The 17,351-nt window shown below is 44.5% G+C and overlaps 1 long non-coding RNA gene across 3 annotated transcripts in view; it reads left to right on the forward strand.

Moving 5' to 3' along the window:
* LOC132366760 (uncharacterized) overlaps nt 1-17,351 on the forward strand; it is a 182,657-nt gene that overhangs the window by 147,317 nt on the left and 17,989 nt on the right. The window contains exon 4 of one of the 3 annotated variants that reach the window (XR_009503505.1): nt 9,576-9,824. The exons of the other annotated variants lie outside the window; for them this stretch is intronic. This is a non-coding gene — a long non-coding RNA (uncharacterized LOC132366760). Of the gene's footprint in view, nt 1-9,575; nt 9,825-17,351 lie in introns of those variants that run through there. 3 annotated transcript variants of the gene reach the window in all.

Here is a 17,351-nt window from a genome sequence, read left to right on the forward strand (position 1 = left end):
TCAATGTTTCCCAGCTCTGTGGCTTTAGGCAAGTTATTTAGTGTAGCTGGACATCAGTGTCGCCATCTATAAAATGGAGATAATAATGGTATCAACCTTGGAAAGTGTTTCAGGGATGAAATGAGATAATAAAACACACAGCATTGTGACTGAAACATAGTAAGTTCTCTGTAAGGAAAGCTATCCCCCATCCATCCATCCCTGATGAATCCTAACTCTGAGTCTCAGCACAGAAGCCACTTTCTCCAGGAAGTCCTCCCTGATGCTCCAAGCTTGGCTTGGGAGCATCTCCTTGATAGTTCTCTGATCATAACACTTACATGCTGGGTTGTAAAGGTCAGCTGCAGTGCTTGTATTCCTCGGTGCAGGGACTCTGCATGAAGCAGGTCCCCAGTCTCATCTGTCTTCCTCACAGCTGCCTGTCAGAGGCTGGCATCTTGGTTTTTATCAGCTGCTGGGTGCTAAGAACATGTGATAGGAAAGAAGCAAAGGAGGGCTGGATGGATATGGGGGAGTGAGGCTACCTTAGAGCAGTGTTCTCCACCCCCGCACAACTGACCTTTTGGGCAGGTAATTCTTGCTGTGGAGGACTGCCCTGTGCATTGTAGGAGGATGAGCAGTGTCCCTGGCCTCTACCCACTGGATGCCAGTAGCACCCCGACTCTCAGAATCTGATGACCACACGTGTCTCCAGACACTGCCTAATGTCTCCTCGGGGGGGAGGAAGGCAGGTAAAAACATAGCCCCATTTGAAAACCACTGCTTTAGAGAACTCAGGCTTAGATCAGTGGTCTTCAAACCACTGCACTGGAATCTTGGAAACGCAAATCGCCGGGCCTCTGCTAGGGTTGGAATGTGTCTCCCCAAAGTTCATATGTTGAAACCTAACCCTCTTGGTATCAGGAGGTGGGGCCTTTGGGAGGCGATTAGGTCATGAGAGCAGAGCCATCATGAATGGGATTCGTGCTTGCATAGAAGAGACCCCAGAGAGCTCCCTTGCCGCTTCCATCACATGAGGATGCAATGAAATGTCTGTGACCCTCACCCCGCCATGCTGGCACCCTGATCTCAGACTTCCAGCCTCCAGAACTAAGAAATAAATTCCTGTTGTTTATAAGCCACCCAGGCTGTGGTATTTTGCTCTAGCAGCCTGAGCAAACTAAGACAGCCACATCCCCAGAACTTCTGACTCGAAATGTCTGGGGTGGGGCCCAAGAATTTGCATATCCAATGAGGTGCTGCGGGTGCTGCTGGCCTGGGGCCACTTGGGAACCACTCTGCCCTAGAGATGCAAAGCGCTGGTCTCCAGAGCACTAAGGAACGTGTGCTGAGCACCTTCTGGCCTGTGACTAGAGCTGGCGGGGAAAAGTGAATCCTCAGACTTGGGCCCTTGGGGGACACATTTACATAAGACACCCCTCAGGCTGCAGGCAGCACAGGGACTGCAGGGATGGAGGGAGGGAAAGAGAACTTCAGCCTGAGTTTCAGGAAAACCGCGGCAGTGCGCGGCTGGGCGAAGGCAGAGGGGTGGAAGGGGCTCCTGCTCCATCCCCAGCCCCATGCCCACCCATCTTACCCCGCGGTGAGTCCAGCGTTCACCAGCATTATTTCATACAGATTTAGTGAGCACCAGCCAGGTGGCAGGCACTCTTTGGGTGTGGAAATACGTGAAGGACATAATAGAAGAAAAATCCTTGCCCTCATGGAGCTTACTTCTGATGTAGCGAGATAGAAAATAATGATACCGAGCAAATTGTGCAACATGTTAAAGAGTAGTACAGTCTATGGAAACAACAAATCAGAGCAAATGGGGCTGGGAGTGGGAAGCGGGAAGGTGGCCAGCAGCGGGGTGCTGGGAAATGTTCAATACCTGGCTTTCCGGGTGGAAAAAGTCCTGATTTGTAGCAATGGCCGATTTCAATGGTGTAAATATTCTTGTCATGGCAGATTGCATGCTATGAATGTGACATCATTAAACACGAAATTGGGAAGAAGTGCACAATATTATACACAACTTCTACCAAACCAATATAGTAGATATAAATAAGTTTGAGTAGAGATAATAGTAAAATAGTTAATAAGTGATGACTCCTCTATACAAAATAGATGACCAACAAGGGCCTCTGTATAGCACAGGGAACTATATTCAATATAATGGAAAAGAATCTGAAAAAGAATATATATATATGTATATATATATATGTAAAGAATACTATTTGTTGGCATAAACGAGCCAAAAAATATTAAGAAGTGATGAGTTTGGATATTTTAAATCTTGATTTCTAATACAATTCATTTAATTATACATTTACATAATTTAATTCTCATTAATCACCGTGTATACTAACCAGCTTGCAAGTTTCCTGAACATTTAAGTCAGCTCTCCTGAGCTGGTACTTGCCGGCTCCAGCATGCCGCTGGTGATTTGGGAAGGCCTGGTAGAGAACATGATGTTTGAGCAGAAACCTGAAAGAGGTGAAGGAGAAGGTGTGTGGATATCTGGGGGTGAGCACTTCGCTTCCTTCCTGGGAAAAGTAGCATCTTGTGCCCGGCGTGTCCACACAGCCACGTCCCTGCACATGCTGTTCCCAGAGTATCTCTGTCCTCACTGCTATCCAGTGACAGTCTTCCAGGCCAAGCTCACAGACGACTTCCTGGGTAAAGTTCCTTATTTCTCCCGGGCCTCCTTACATCCTTTTTGGAAACACAAGAGGCTCTGAAGGTGGTATAAATAAATCAATGACCACAAGCAAACAAATGATTTCCTTCCATTTAAACCCAGTTGTTTTAGCCCATTTCATTATTATTCTGCCCATGTGTATCTCCCTGTGGAGCCCTTTTTCAGGTGTATGCAAGTGCCAGGCTCATGTATGCAAGTGCCAGGTTGATGTTTCATAAGAGCTTAGCTATTGAGTGGATCAATGCTGATCTTAATCTGGGGTGGTTTAAGGCATGAGTGGGTTTTAGTGATGGCCCTTCTGTTGGGTGAAGTCCACAGGCAGGGCCCCTTGTGCTGTGGTGACACTGGTAGCCTGACCGCCCCTCGCTCTCCGCACAGGTGAGGTACAGGAGAGCCGGGTCAAGCAAGCCATAGCCACAACCACAGTGATTCGCAGCAGCAGACATCGCCTAGAGGGCCACGGGCTTGGGGCTTTATTTAGGTAATGTTACTTAATCCTCATAGCAATCCGGCAGGTGGGAGTTCTTATCCCCATTTTACCTATGAGGAAAATGAGGCTGGGAGAGGGTCACCTGGGTAGTAAGTGGCAAAACTTTCACTTTGCTGCATAGGTTGAGTAAGAACCGGTTCCAGGTAGCAAGGAGGTCAGCCATGTCAAATATTAACTGTGATAATACCAGGCAGCAGGGCCAAGTGCTCATTGGAACTGCCAGCCGCACTTGGGAGCAGGGGGGAGGAAACCTGTGATCCTACCTGGGGCACGTGGCCAGGCAGCACCTCAACCGTAGACGCTTCGGCCCTGAGCTGAGACTTCTGGGTGGGAGAGTTGTGAGGGGTTTGGGGCCCTCTCGTTGGGAACAGAGGCCTTAGTGGAGCCTCAGAAGCGAGGTTTTTCATGAAGCTGGCCTAGGATCTCCCCCAAGCTCTGTGGGCCCGTGCCATGTATTCATTTATTGATTCACTGAAACAAGCTGGGATAATATTTTTTCAATCTTAACTTATTTTTTTTTCCCCTTTCCTGGTATTTCCCCCTTGAGTCAATAGACTGGTCTGGGTCCATGCCTGGGAGGCTGAGTGGGGAGGAAGACTGCAGGTCTCTTCCTGGCTTTGCTTTCCAAACCCGAGTTCTTCAGTGGATGGAGAAGATGGGGGTTATCCCTGCAATGCCTGCGGACAATTCAGTAAAGAGAGAGCAAAGATTCCTCCAGTCCGGCTGGCTTTGGGACGGTAAAGGGGGGGTTAATGAGGGCCGGGGTGGGGTGGTCTCAGGACGCAGGGTCGGGGGGCTGCAGGTCCTCAGAAAACTTTGGGGAGCCCAGGGGCAGGAGTGCTCTGCCTGGGGGAAACAGAGACCCCCATGAGTGGCTGGCTGCAGAGATGAAGCCTCAGACAGACTCAGAAAGACTTCTGTGTTCTGGGCTGGTACGGAGGAAACACGGCGGCCGGGCGTGGGGGAGGCCGGGGCGTTCAGATGGGAACAGGGCCTGTGCAGACTGCTGCTGTAGGACCAACCAGGACAAACCGGGGCTCTTCAGAGGCCTGGTGGACCAGCGAGACAACGACGAGCTCCCACGCCTCCGTCCTGAGTCCCAGCACAATGGGATTCACTGAAATTGAGCCACAATCCCAAGAAAAAAGAGAGGGAAACCCCAGATTGATCGGTTCAGTTACTGTCACCCTGGGGGTACAGTGGCTCAAAATTTAAACTGAGTTAGAGAGTCATAAACTGCAGAAAGTATTTACTGAGCCCCTAAGATTCCAGGCACTAGGCTAGGCAGTGGAGGTGGGGGGAAAGTACTGAGTAAAACAGGGGCCTGTTCGTGGCCCCTCAGTCTCCATTCCTGATGTAGAAGGATGCCAGGGCTTGACTTGCCTATGTGGTCCTTCAGGGCGTGCAGTAGTAACCCCTGATGCGGATCAGGCGCTTACTCCGTGCTCATCCTTGCACCGAGGATGCTCTCCGTCCCGTAAAATGGGGCTAATAAGAGTTTTTGTAAGACCACCCAGCCAGTGAGGTGTCAGAATTGGGATTCAAACCGAGATGGCTGTGATAGGCTAAACTGAGTGCCCCCTCCCAGCAAAGATGTTGAAGTCCTAACTCCCAGTACCTGTGAATGTTACCTGATTTGGAGAGAGTGTCTCTACAGAGGTAATCAAGTTAAAATGAGTTCATTAAGGTGGGTCTGATCCAAACGCCTGTGTCCTTATAAAGGGGGAAATTTGGACACAAACACAGGCATGGACACCCGGAGAATGCTGTGTGACCATGAGGACAGAGAACAGGGTGCTGCATCTACAAGCCAAGGGACACCAAGGATTGACAGCCAACCACCACAAGCTAGGAGAGGGACATGGAACCGATTCTCCCCCACAGGCCTGAAAAGGAACCAACCTTGCCAACACTTTGATCTTGGACTTCTAGCCTCTGGAACGGCGAGACCATAAGTTTCTGATGGTTAAGCCACCAGTGTGTGGTACGTAGTTACAGCAGCCCTAGGACACTGGTGCAGTGGCTGACTCAAGAGCCTGTGACTTTTAAACCACCGAGTTTTACAACCATTTTGCTGAACCCTATGCTCCTGTTATAGCTGGATCCTAGGGAACAGATTCTGTCTCTCTTTTCTCTCTGCTCTATTAACTCTTCCTCATCCCCTCCCATCTCCTTTGCACTATTTTCTCCATATCTTTTAACATTTAAAAAAATTTTTTATTGGAATATAGTTGATTTACAATGTTGTGTTAGTTTCTGCTGTACAGCAAAGTGAATCGGTTATACCTATACATATACATACACATATATCTACTCTTTTTTAGATTCTTTTAGATTATTTTCCCACGTAGGTCATTACAGAGTATTGAGTAGAATTCCCTGTGCTATACAGTAGGTCCTTATTCATTATCTATTTTGTATATAGTCTCCATATTTTTAATTGAAGTCATCTCTATTCTTTCTTATCAAAGACTTAATTCAGGTGCCCTATGATTCTACCTTCTTAGGTTATGGGGAATTCCAGAAACATACCTTGCCCTTTGAGACCTCTGGAGTGTGGTTCAAGTCTCTCCCCGCCTGACATGCTCTCCACTGCATGCCAGTGACCACCTGGAAAACCTTAATCATCCTTCAAGGGTGAGTCCCTTCAGTCCCCTTGCATAAAACCACCCTTCGGTCAGATTGACTGTCTCCGTCCTCTGAGAACAACAGCATGAAAACATTTGCCCACTCGGAATCACCATCGGTAATGGACCTGGCTGTCGTCTTTAGTACCCTGAATGCTTCTTGAAGGCTTCCCCACGTTCCAAGACGACTGAATCTGTAGACTTCAACCTGGAGTTCCTCAACCCTTCTTCCTCTTCTGGTTTCTCCAATTTACCTTCCCATAAAAGAGAAATAGCCTCAAATTACTCTGCGCTTGGCACAAAACTATCTTATTAACAGATTTTCAATCTAGGCAAGTGTATCCCACTTCCTTCCTCTCCCCTTCCTGTATTTTAACAAGGGTTTGTCATCTCCTTGAGCCAGCCTCAGCAGAGAGGATTTGGCTAGGTGAGCATTTTATTTTGGCATCTGCAGATGGTGTTGGTTGGAGCCTTCTGTCCATATACTGTAAAAGAACACAAACCGAACAAAAACATTCAGTTCGAGGCCATGGATCCTTTCCAGCTCCAGATTAAGGCCCTGTTCCTCCAGGATGGGAGAGCTGGCTGGCTCTCCAAGAGCAGAGTGCGGAGCAAGGCTGACAGTACCGCTGCTGCCCAGTGGGACACCTGCCCTTGATGGCTGCGGGCTTTGGAGGAGCTGCTGGCCTGGCCCTCTGCAGGAGCTGGGCTGAGAACTCTTCTCCTTTTTGGGAAAGCAAATCAACATCCTGTGAGGAAACCTCAATCTGGACAGGTTTTCCTTGAGAAGAATCCATTTTGACGTAAGCCTCTCCCTGCTGGCTTTCTGCCTCCGACCTCTGAAAGTTCAGGCCACTCCATGCTGCTGTAGCTGCTTCACTGAGAAGCCTTATAGCCCTGAATTTTACAAGAGTTGACCCAAGAAGCCTGTGCTCGCCTGACTGTAGGGAAAGGTGGTGACTTTAATACTCCTCTCTTATTCACCAGCACAGCCCAGTGGGTCTTCAGGCACAATTTGATCTAAGAAATATTTGTGGAGTTCCTAGAGCATGCTTAAAACATGGGGCAAGCTCTGGGGTAGGGGACGGGGTCGTGGGAGACTTCTTTTTGGATTTTTTAAAAACTCTGTACCAGACAGGTAATAGCCTATACTGATATAATACCAAGACCCTAAAGCACATTGTTTTTATTTTATTTTATTTAAAATTTTTATTTTATATTGGAGTATAGTTGATTTACAATGTTGTGCTACTTTCAGGTGTACAGCAAAGTGATTTAGTTATACATATACACATATCTATTCTTTTTCAGATTCTTTTCCCATATAGGTTATTGCAGAGTATTGAGTTCCCTGTATTATACAGTAGGTCCTTGTTGATTATTTTTTATATGGTAATGTGTGTGTGTTAATCCCAACCTCCTAATTTATCTCTCCCCCTGCCGCCACCTTTCCCCTTTGGTACCCATAAGTTTGTTTTCTAAGTCTGTGAGTCTGTTTCTGTTTTGTAAATAAGTTCATTTTTATCTTTTTTTTTTAGACTCCACATATAAGTGGTATGATATATTTGTCTTTGTCTGACTTACTTCACTTAGTATGATAATCTCTAGGTCCATCCATGTTGCTGCAAATGGCATTATTTCATTCTTTTTCATGGCTGAGTAATATATATATACACATATATATATAAAGCACGTAGCTTTTATAAGGTAAAAGTTTAGCTCTGCCTCAGGTACTAGTCCATACGGAAATTGTCTGATAGGGTGGTCCTGCCACCCTCATTGTTTATCTTCTTTCGTAGGAACCCACCCAAACCTCTGTCTCCCAGTCAGCGGGGGAAGAAAGGAAGAAAAGTGCTCTCCCAGTCTTCTACTCATATCCCACTAGCCAAAATCTGGTAACATGGCCAATCTCTAGTTGTGAGGGACACTGGGAAATATAGTCTCTGGTGGAACACCTATGTGCCCAGCTAAAAGTAAGACAGTTCCTTTACTGAAGAACAAATATTGATGGACACATACTAGTCTCCGTCAACCTTTCTTGCCCTTACTCACCCAATCAATAATTATTTATTTCATTTCAGCCATATATTTGGCACTGTTTTTATGCAGTTGCTTATAATCCACTGACACGTATGAGCATATGCTCAGCTAAAAAGTCACACACACTGTGCTGTGTTGCTTAATAAATAGATTAAATGCTGTACATCTTCAGGGAGGGAAAAACTCATTCTGACTAGAGAGATGCATTGATTTGTTCAACATATTTACTAAGCACCATGGTCGGCCCTGATACCTCCTGGTATTCACGTCCTTGTTCAGTCCCCTCCCCTTGAGCGTGGGCTAGACCTAGTGACTGGGGTCTAACAAATAGAACACAGCAAAAGTGATGGAATGTCTCTTCTGAGATTAGGTTACAAAGAGACAGAGACTCCTATCTTGCTCACGTGCTCTAACGCACGTGAGCTCTCTGTCTGTCTGTCTGTCTCTGTCTCTCTCTGAGCCATTATTCTGGGGGCATCCAGCTGCCATGTTTTGAGTAACTCTGCGGAGAGCCTCATGTGGTAAGGAAATAATATCTTCAGTCGAGAGCCCAGCGGGACCTATAGCCTGCCGGACAGCCATGTGATTGGCTTGGAAGTCGGTCTTCTGAAGACTGCCAACAGCCTCAGGAGCGAGTTAGGCAGCAGAGCCCTCCTGCAGTAACCCCTGTGATGATGGCAGCCTGGCTGGCACCTTGACTGCGGCCTCGTGAGCGACCCTGGGCCACAGTCACCCAACTAAGCTGCAACTGCACCTGAATTCCTAACCCACAGAAAGTGAGATTATCAATATTGTTGCTTTAAGCTGCTAAGTTTGGAGGCAATTTGTTAGGCAGCAATAAAGAACTGATACCAGTACCTACTATTTTCAGATAGTATGCTAGACCATAAGAATGTGAAAAATAAGTGATGCATAGTCACCGTGTTTGGGGAGAGGGGGAGACGGGTGTGTGCACAAACATGATCCTTACAATGTGAGGTGGTAAGTGGGATGGTGAAAGATGCACTAAGCGTGAGAGAGGAGCGCAAAGGAAGGGCTTCTTATCCAGAGGAGGAAGGGAGAGGAGGAAAGTCATCCTGGAGAAATCCATGCTTGCAGGGAGAACTGTGGGAGAGGTCATTCCGTGGAGAGGGGATGTGGGTAATGTCTGGAGGTGAAATGGTGTGGTGTCTGCATGGGAATTGAGAGCTCTAGTTTGTGGGCACAGCAAGAAGTGGAGAAAGATGAGGCTGGAAAAGTGACGAGAGACTAGTCTAGTCTTGTGCCAGTAATTTATTTTTAAATAATCCAATTATGAAATCTTGCTTTGGGTGAAAGGAGGTAGAAACAAAAGCGTTAACAAAGGAACTAGCATGTTCTGCTCAACAGTCCAACACCTGAATTTTAAGAAGCCAAATTCAATTACCTATAGAACACAGACAAGTGTGATTTCCTTCATTGCTTTTGCTCATAAAATTGAGCAGAGAACTGTGGACATGTTTCTGTAGAATAATTGTGGTTCTTACTGAAGAACCGGCTCAGGTGATGTTTGATGCTTCTACAAGTGGGAAATTGGCCCTTTCAGCTTTAGGATTTTATGAATTTATATTTTGAAAATCTGAGGAGAGGTTTGGGTATATGATTTTCCTTCTTTTCTCTCCCTTTCTCTTTTCTTCCCTCCCTCCCCCTTTCGTTCCTTTTTTCTTTCCTTCCTTTCTCCTTCTCACTCTCTCTCCATCTCTTTCTTTTTGTTTTTCAGAATGTTGAAGGTTCCACATTTCTAGGCTCTAAACATCAGCTTTGCAAGGGATGAAAAGGAAGCGAAAACATTCCTTTCTCCTCTGCCTGGAGGGTTAGCTCTAAAGATTCTTAAACTGGTCCTTGGAAGGTTCTCTGGATCACTATGGCTCATGAGTGAGTCTAAGGATTCAGCAGGTAACAAGATTATTTGAACCAAGATGGCTACAAAACCAGGCTTGTGGATAATGTTTGGTGCAGAATCAGAAGAAATGACTATTTAAATTAACTTTTAAAATTAAAATGTTTTATAATACCATTTCAAAATGATTTTCTGTATCTGGAATCCATCATTTCCAACATGAAATAATGGTCAGGTGCCCTTCTATCTGGATTGCACAATCCATGCTTGGGGGAGTAGGGGTTTTTTTGGTTTGAGTAGACTCCTTGAAACAAAACATCACCTGCTGTGTTGGGTTTTGCTGGAGATTGCATAATCCCCTTCCAGATCTAATCAGGCTCTCGTCTCAGGTCGTGTTGTCAAGTTGTTCCCTCCTCTGAGCCCCAAGTAAGAGAGGCTTGTGCCTCTATTACTACCTGTAGGAATGATAGTAAAATACCAACTGAAAAGGCAAAAGCATCAGAATGGACATTGTGCTGGGCAGTATCCCGGCCAGCCTTTTTGTAGGGAGGCCTGGGGGTTCCAGAGGAGGGACAAAGTGGCAAAAGGTTCTTTAGGGGCCTTGGGGTTCCTTGGAGGCTCAGATTCAAATAGGCTGAATAATTGTTTCAATGTCTGTCTTCCCCACCAGACTGTGAGAAGTTTGGGGGTAAAGGCCCAATCTTTCTCATCTTTGTCTCTCTACTACCTAACATGATATTGGCCCATAGTAGGTTCTTAGTAAATATTTTTTGGGCAAAATTGAAATATACCTGTTTATTTAAGACCTTCGTATCTACTGAGGCTCCGCCTTGAGTTAACTGCACTAGGCAGTTTGGGAGATATAAGAGAAATAAGAGTTGGCTTTTACCTTTGATGAGTTTTCAGTCTAGTTACTGGACTCTGGTAGAAACTGTTTCATTATGTTGGGATCCCAGTGCTTGGCACAAAGCAGGCACTCAGTGTACATTTGTCAATTAACTGTAACTCCATGTATCTGGGCTAGCAGACTGGTCCCTCAAGGTGGGAGTCCCCCACCTCCAAATCTGCCAGCCCAGCGATTCAGTCCTGAAGAATTACTCCTAATGACCCACTGAACTACGATGGTTAGCCAGGAACAAAATCCACTAGGAAAATAAAGCATCAAGTTCCATCTGGGCATTTCAAAAGGAACTGAGGTATTAAAATAAGGTCACAGTTGTCCCAATCAGATCATCTTTTCAAAGGAATTGCAGGCTTGTGAGCCAACAGCGACCACATACACCTTTGTAGTCATCAGAACCAGTGTTCTCAACACTGAAAGCAAAATCAAGTAAACAAGGTTGTGTCGTGGACTTCCTTGACCCAGACTTTCAGGAAGGAGCTGACACACTGCCCAGACTCACGCTCACCCACATAGCTCCGAAGCCAAACAAACTCGAGAAGCTCGTGTTTTCCCAGCTGTATGATGCACTCGCTTCACCAAGCGACTGGCCAGAAAACAAGGAAAAGAAAAAAAAGTGCCTAGTTCAGACCAGGCAAGGAATTGCTTCAGCTGGCCTTTGTTTTTTTATTTTCATGAAGTAGCAAGAAATATAAAGATGGAGGAAGTTAGATCTATGGCTTTTAGTTACCAAAAAGGAAACAAAGTATTTTTTCTCTTTTAGAGATCTGATCATGTTACTACTGCTTAAAAACTTCAGTGACTTTCTACTTTATAATTTTCAATCCCCTTGATATCTCTTCCAGATCTTTTACAACTTGTTTAAAACAACTTTTCTAGCCACATCTGCCCCATTTCCTCCCACTCAAAGCTGTTCTTGAGCTTTGCCAGGCTCCCATTATCTTAAATATTTCATGTGCTTTCTTGCCCACATGCTTTTGTTCATGCTATTCCTTCTGCTTATAACACCTTTCCTTGCCTTATTCACTAGGGAAACACCAACTCATATTTTGACTCACCCTAATAGCAGAATTAGCTGCTCTTTCATATGTCTCCCCATAGGACTGCTTTTTGGGTACCTCTTATTGCACTTATTCCTTGTATCATTCATTCATTCATTCATTCATTCAACAACATTCATTGTTTTTGTATTTTGCACCAGATACTCTTCTAGGCACTGGGGATCCAGGTATAAAAGTCCCTAACTAGTGGGGGACTCAGGCAAGTAAATTAATGGTTGCAAGACAGAATTATAAGTTCTTCGGCAAATGTAAGCACAGGGTGCTTTGGGAGATCAGAGGAGGGTCACATACCCGAGTCTGATTGGTGGAAGGGGGTCTGCAAGGCTTCCTGGAGGAGGTGGCACCTGAAGAGCTAAAGGACAAGGGGTTTTTGTATCCAGCTCCTCATTTTTCACAGAGCACTCCTTGAAGAAAGAGATCAATCATAGATCATATTAAATCAGGTCATTTATTCCATACATGTTTGAGTTCTTTGCTAGGAGACAGACAGATGGAGAGAAGTGGATGAGGGAAATATTAGAGGAAACCAAGGATGATTCCCAGGTTTCTAGTGTGGCAGAATGGTAGATGGTGAATCAAGGCTGCCGTGTGCAGGTGTACAGGTTGTAGACTCACAATGAGCAAGGCAATGCAGAAGAAGGAGCAAATTCACTGGGGAAAAGTCTTATTCTTCATTCCAAAATAACTAACACTTGATATGTGATGTTGGAGTGGACTGGAAATGAGAGAATTGTTTTGTTGTTGTTTTGATTTCTTAAAAGCAGATCTTCTGTTCTCTCCTGGGTGGGCTGGAGAGAACTGCCCTGTTCTCTTGGCTCCTTATTTTCAAATGTCAAGAGTCCCTACTGTGAATCAGTCGGGTCTTTCCTACATCTCTCCTGTCTTTAGATCATTATGACACCTCTACCAGAGGAGATGTTAGGACTTTTGGCTTAAATGAAGCTTGACAATTAGTTATGAAACTGAATAATTTATTCAGTTATAAGTACTAGTTAGTAACCAATAAATTGAGTTATTATTAATATTATTAATAGCATCTCTTATGATTATTAACCAAAAGTTGGCTTTAGTTATTAGAATTGATTCAAGCTACAAGTCGATCATCTTACAATGGTTGTGATAATCTGAAGTTTTATTTTCTTCACTTTTATCCCATTTTTCCTTTTATACAGTGGAAGAAGTCTAAGCAGGAATTTTGATCACCAAAGATTCTTTACCAAAACAAATATCCCTTCAAAAAAAAATTAATGTATCCTTAATACACCCTGAGTAATTCCCTTCTTCTGAGAGGTTTGACTCTAAAACATCCCCTGGGTTACCATTTGACTTCCTATTTAGACAGAAACATAAATCTTTTAATAAGTGAACTACTTTAAAGTGAAATCTAGGCCTTTCAATAAAATCAGATCTTCATTGTTCTTGATTGCTATTCTTTGCCTTTTCCATCTCTTTCTAGATCTACTGGGCCCCAACATATGCATCCCATAAAAGTAGACAATTCATTCTTCAAAAGACAGCTGGGACAGAGCAGTTAACTCTCATCCCTTGGCACTGCCTATTTTTCCTACTCAGCTCTCACTGACAACATATTTAATTTGCTTTTTGTTATGAATCCTATCCTTTTTTTTTTTTTTTTTGGTATTTTGTCCTCCAAATGTATTTCTCTTTTAAGCTACTTGATTGTAGACTATATTCTTGTCCTCACAATTTAGATGAAATCTTATTAATAGATTAATAACTTTGGATTCCAAACAGCTGTCTTTTGTGATTAAGTGGGAGAGAGAGAGGAGTAAAGTTTAGCTTTGCATTATCTATGTGTAAAGGATGCTGGGTACAGTATAATATGCAAGGCAGTGATTATAATTAGCCTTTTTCAGAAGAATAAATGATTGTAGAAGCACTAGTTCCACAATATCATTCTTAATACTTGGCATTTTTATCTATCCATGAAAGCAGATCCTCTAAGGCAGTGATCTTCAAATTTTTGCCTGTATACTCCTCCAAAATTTTGAAAACTGTATACCCCCATCCATTTTTTAAATAAACATCTAAAAAGTTTCACGATAAGTTTAAATAGTTGCAAAGGATATGATTTCTGACATATTATAAATATTGCCATTTAAAAATAAAGCTCTTACATTGCTCTCTTAAATATTTTCCAAGGAATTCTAAATACCACAGCAATTTGACACCAGCTACAAGAATTTGATATCCACCACCATCTAGTTTAAAAGTACATGAACAAGCTTTTCTTTAATACACATGGTCACCATTTTTCTCCTTTCCACTTTTCCCACAGAATTTTTTTTTTTTTAATTTTTATACATTCATTTATTTATTTTTTGGCTGCATTGGGTCTTGGTTGCTGCACGCGGGCTTTCTCTAGTTGCTGTGCATGGGCTTTCTCTAGTTGCAGGGAACGGGGGCTACTCTTCGTTGAGGTTCGCGGGCTTCTCACTGCGGTGGCTTCTCTTGTTGCACAGCATGGGCTCTAGGTGCGTGGGCTTCAGTAGTTGTGGCACGCGGGCTCAGTAGTTGTGGTGCACGGGCTTAGTTGCTTCGTGCCATGTCAGATCTTCCCGGGCCAGGCCTCGAACCCGTGTCCCCTGCATTGGCAGGCAGATTCTTAACCACTGCACCACCAGGGAAATCCCTCCCACAGAATTTTATTCTAAAATAATGTTTAAATGTTTAAAGGCCTTTACTGGTCACTCTATCATACTTCTGTACCTACACACACACAAGCAAATGTAAGTCGAGGTCTGCAAAGCGTTGTAAAAGTTTTTCTTCTGGACTTAGTTATCATTAGCACAGAATTAGTCAAAACAACAGACAAATATTACAATTCATTATGATGCAAAATTATTAAACGTAAAATTAAATTTTTATTGGAATTGCATTCATTAATAAGCTGAGTATCGCTTTTTCTCAATTGTTTTTTCTATCCATGGGTGAGTTATTTATTGCTAGAATGAGACAGGGTGCAGCATCCATTCTATTCCTATTTATTATTTTTACAGATATAGGCATTGAGAAACTGTGTTCACATAAATAAGTAGGTGAGAATAGATTTAATAGCATTGCCACTCACGTCTGCACTATTCCAAAGATATAAGACGAAGATCACATGGTCATTCATCATTAAGAAAAGATTTTAATGATTTATCAGCTGACAATTCAATTAGAGTGTCCTTTAATTCTGTTGAAAGCAAAGAATTGGGAACCACAAGGCTTGCAAAAGGATGACCTGGCCATTAGAATCCAGTTAAACAGCAATATTCGGAATCGTCTCTTTGTGGCACAGAGCTTTCTACAACTTTAGTGCATTGCATCAGGGTAATTTCTGGTCGGGCGGGAGATGCACCTTTCTTTTGTAAGGTGGGAAGATGGACGTGATGAAAAGACAGGAGGGAGAGAGGAGCCCTAATGAGGAGTCTTTAGACATATTAATTTTTGCAAAGAGTACTTATGGTAGCTGAGGATCTGAACCTGATTCTCTAAAATAATTTTTTTACACATATCCTTTGGAAAGCCCTCAGATAGTACACCGGCTTGAAATCACTGTTAAAATATCTCTGCCAGGTACCACCATTTGTTCACTTGACAGTAGAGAGTTTTCTTTTCTCAGAACACCTATTAATATCTGGAAGAACCAATGTTTCTTGGAATACTCCCTGGGAAATGATACCTTAGAGGTTCATTTAATAAATCCTAATTGGCTCCCCAATTAGATAATAAAATCTAAATCTGTGACTGGAAGTTGTGATAGATGCAGGAGAACAGTGATGATGATGATGATAGCTACTGATATTGTGTTTGCTTCACATAGCAGAAACCCCACCAAACACTGGTGAATACCAGTGAGGAGGTATTTGTCTCACACAACAATAAATTTCTGGGCAGGTAGCCATGGACTAAAATAGAAGCTCCACGATGTCCTCAAGTACCCAGTGCTTTCTGTCTTGCCACCCCATCATCCTTTGCTTATGATTCTTGTCTTGTTACCTCATGACTGCAAGATGGCTGCTCTACCTCCACTCTCACAGTTGAGTTCCAGGCAAGAAGGTGGGGGAGAGGGGTGGAGAGAAGAGTAAGGACTTGATGCTTGGAAGCCCTGCCTTTTTATTTGGAAAAGTCAAGGACTTCTACCTACATCCCATTGGCCCTAACTGGGTTTTATGGCCACCCCTAGCTACAGAAGAGCTGGGAGTTTGAGTATTGTCCCTCTTCTACCCTCTCTAGTAGAGGAAGGCAGAAGATGTTTGAGAAAAGATTTTGAGCAAACCAACGTACTGGATCTGTCATATCCTCCTATTCTGAGCCAGACACTTTACATACAATAATGTCTGTTGTAACAATTCTATGACATAGGTTTTATCCCCATTTCTCAGATAGGGAAACTGAACCTTACTGAAGCTAAAGTAACTGTCCCAGGTACCATAACTAACTGGTGACAAAACTGGGATTGGAACCAGTTCTAATACCAGAGTCTTTGCTTTTCACCTCCAACCACTACACAGACTGCGGCTGTTTTGCTGTGCTTCCTGATACATTCTATCCACCTCACAGGGCTAGACTTGAACATTCTGCGGGTGCGGGGACTCCCAAAGCCTGTGCCAAGTGCAGAGGAGTGAGGTGGGATGACAGGATAGGTCGGAAAGACTCGCTCGGATCGTCTCTCCCCCCTGCCCCAATTCTTCTGACCTCGGTAAAAATGGGTCAAAGAGGGAAGAGCAGGAGAAGGAAGCAGCTGCACGAAGCCCGGAGGCAGGGCACCAGCGTTCCTTTTCTGACTCTGACCCTGGCTTTTAAGGTCATCTTGACTTTGCAGACCTCAGGCTCTTCACCTTGCTGTTTAACGTGTATTTGTGATAACTGACAGGTGGCCAGACTGCAGGGCTGGGGTTTCGTGGGAAATGGGCATGACCTTCCCGTCAGCAGGTTCCGCGTGCTCTGAAGGCAAATCCCTCCGCAGGCTCGCTGCGCAGGGAAGGGCGTGGCTTAGAGTCCAGTTAGTTCTCAGCCTTGTCACTGGACTCGCTACCTGCCCCCTCCCTCCACCTTCGCTCTCCCAGCCTCCCCCCACCCCCACCCCGGACTCACTTTCATCTCAGGAACTCTGGACTGTTGTGACGTAAACAGTCAGAGCTGATGAAGCACAAAAGCTCCAGAAACTCCGCCTCATGGCTCGGACTTACAAAAATGTCCAGAATTGAACTGCTTCTCATCGGTGCTACCATCCTGGCCCCAGCCACCATCCATCTCCCGCTTGGGTGACTAGCACGGCCTTCTATCTGGTTTCCTGGAAGCCTCCCTGCCCTACAGCCTCTTCTCCAAAGAGCAGCCAGAGGAGTCACGTTAAAGCTGCACGCTCTTTTGCTCCAGTCCTATAAGTGGCTTCCTTTCCCCTCAGAGTCAAAGTTTTGACAAATGGCCTCTAAGGCCCTACCCAATCTGTACACTGTTCCTCTCCTCCTTCCGCCCCCTCCTTACCCATCTGACCTCACTTCCTACTACTGCTCTCTCCTCCCCAAGACATCTTCCCGCCTTAGGGCCATTGCACAGACTGTTCCCTCTGCCGAGGCCACTCTTCTCCCAGATATTCAAATGGCTCCCTCACCTCCTTTAAGGCTTTGCTCAAATGCCACCTTCTCAATGAAACCTACCATGAATACCCTCTTTAAAAATGCTCCC

The sequence above is a fragment of the Balaenoptera ricei genome, chromosome 1, assembly GCF_028023285.1.
Source record: "Balaenoptera ricei isolate mBalRic1 chromosome 1, mBalRic1.hap2, whole genome shotgun sequence".
NCBI classification, from domain to species: domain Eukaryota; kingdom Metazoa; phylum Chordata; class Mammalia; order Artiodactyla; family Balaenopteridae; genus Balaenoptera; species Balaenoptera ricei.